This window comes from Macadamia integrifolia, unplaced genomic scaffold (assembly GCF_013358625.1).
Source record: "Macadamia integrifolia cultivar HAES 741 unplaced genomic scaffold, SCU_Mint_v3 scaffold1681, whole genome shotgun sequence".
NCBI classification, from domain to species: Eukaryota; Viridiplantae; Streptophyta; class Magnoliopsida; order Proteales; family Proteaceae; genus Macadamia; species Macadamia integrifolia.
In genome coordinates this window covers 107,952-110,582 of record NW_024868307.1, presented here as the reverse complement: position 1 = coordinate 110,582, position 2,631 = coordinate 107,952, and the positions used below count along the sequence as shown (strand labels likewise).

Here is a 2,631-nt window from a genome sequence, read left to right as displayed (position 1 = left end):
GGGGGGGGGGGGGGGGGGGGGGTTGGGGCGAAGAAGTGGATCTTTAACTTGCAAACAGATCAAAATGGGGGACAAGAATGAATCAGCGGCAGAGGAAGCACTGGGTCTTGGGAAAATGAAGGTGTTTCAGAAGGAGCATTTTCTGTTTTTACTTCGCTCCCCCATCCCAGCACCTCCTTATTTCCTTCTTATTTTTTAATAACTTCGATCTTTATTCTTTACTTTGACCAGTTTTAAGAAGTAAATATTTAGTCCCCTCGTATACTGATGGCCACACATCTCACATAAAAAAGAGAATGTTCAAGCCTGAATATATCAAATATCTTGTAAATTGGCGGAAATTTGTTGAATTCCAAACACAAAGTATAACATGCTTTAGAATTATCTGAATTACTTAAATGAAAAAAGGAATAAGAAAGATAGAAATCAATCATATTCCATCTTTCCCCACACCAAATTTGGATTGACGGTCTATGCAATAATGAACCATATTGAGCATTGTAGACAATTAAAAGATTGTGTCATTTGCACTGACAATGAATCCACTGATAAGCTGGCTGCAAGCATGTACATTCACAAAGCAAAACAAACAGAAGTGACCAGAATGTTATGGGGTTAAAGATCTCACCTAAATTACCTATTGGAAATAGCCAATCAATAAATTGACACAATCCAATCAGGATCAACAAATGGAAGAAGTAAAATCTCTGTATGTCTTGCTCTAATAGGAGTTCACACGATGTAAATATCCTAACACAAGACTCCAACTAAAAATAGAAACAAATAAATTCTATATATAAAAAAAAAAAAAAAAATTTATAAAATTGTAGGTTTCATTTACTTCTTAAAAGATGACTTCCAAAGCCACCAGTGTCCACATCTTCTTTCTTCTTGTGAATCCCCCCCCCGGGGGGAAGTACTTGCATATGTCACATCTTAGGCATTTCCAATTAAGCATATTTTGGCACATAAATAATATATCAAAATTTCGTGCCAATACATGTTGAAGTCTCTGCATTCAGTTCCATTGCATCTAACAAAATAAAATTCAATCTCGAAAACATTAGTTAGAACAGAATCTTACTGCCCTCAACTGTGGAATGTGACTCCTCTACTATTCGAGTATCTTTTTCCAAGCCACAATCAAATAATATTAAAGAGTGTCGTACAACACTCAATCAGATCTCCCATCAAATACATACACTCAGACAAAATTTCCAGTATGACTTATCTGCTATTTGAGTATCTATTTGTGATGGGTTCAAATTATATTGAAAAGCACAATGATAATACTAAATAAGCTTCTCCCCATCATGCACAACTTTTGTCTCTCTTCTTCTAAGGTTTAAAGGTTCTATATACCTAACATCAGTGACATATGAGGAAATGGCATCTTGGACAGCCTTATTGCTTGCATTTCTTTGAAAAACTGGAAATATACTAACATAGTAAACTCTTAATTTTTATTCTTAGCAGGATTAACAGAACTAGAAATCCAAAAACATGTTACAAAAATAAAAGTGATCCAAATTTCGGAAAACTGATCTCCTTGGGAACAATAATATTATTATCAGGATGTCATTGGTAGATGCAATCAAAGGTAAGTTGAACTGTAGTGTACTTAGCAACAAGACTCAAGTGTCTAGCCAATGCGAAATTTCTGGGCAAAACCTTTGGCAACAAGACATTTTACACATCTTCCAACTGAGCCATCTACCCCTTATCTCACTTTACATTTCAAGGTCTTTGAAAGACCCCAGTTTCCTAGGTTCTATTATTTGGAATTCAACTACTTCCCTTCACCTCATTTTGTTCACAGTTAGTGTAGGGTAACAATGAGGGACTGTCTATATATTAAAATCCCTGTTTTTATCCTTCTCTATCATTATCTCCTACTTTTTTTGTAAGAATTATAGTTTAGCTTATTGGTCTACAAAATACAAACATATTTGTGGGGTTTATGGCACTATCATCCAATTTGTAAATCTGCTACTTTTCCCGAACTAAGAGAACCTATTGGGATTGGTTCATTTGGAAGCAATTTGTATCTCTCCCAAAAACCTAGGCTTTCTCTCTCTCCCTCCCTCCCTCCTTTCCCTCCCTTCTCTTTCTCCCAAATGTATCAAGAACCAAAGAATCTGAATACCAAGCATAATCGTGACCACAAGAATAGAATATTGAAGAGATTTTGTTCTAAACACTTTTTATCCTTTGTCTTCATTTTTCTTAACAGGTTGATGGGGACATCAAAGTGTACAGGCGCAAGAAGAAGAAAAAGCAGCCATCTTTGTGGTTGGAAGAATAGAAAGAAGAAGATCTTGTGGGCCCCAAGCTCGATCCAGATTTTAGAAGATCTTAGAAGATTTTAGAAGATCTTGTGGGTCCCAAGATCGATCCAGATTTTTAGAAGATCTTAGAAGATTTTGTAGACCCCACCAAATCTTATTTGATTCTAGTACTTTGCTTTAAATCTAGTGATATTTGATTGTCTTACACAATTAGGAAACTAAGATTTCTTTATATTGATCTATTAGGTAGTTTTTATTTCATGCAATTGAGTTTCTAAGTATCTTTTTATTTTTGGAAGTTTATTCTCTTTAAGTGTAAGGCCATTGGCCATTGTTTATTTTC

The 2,631-nt window shown here is 35.2% G+C and overlaps 1 protein-coding gene across 1 annotated transcript in view; it reads right to left on the bottom strand.

Moving 5' to 3' along the window:
• The window catches only part of LOC122064557 (two-component response regulator ARR2), a 9,035-nt gene that overhangs the window by 2,699 nt on the left and 3,705 nt on the right, over positions 1 to 2,631 (bottom strand). The window lies entirely within an intron of this gene.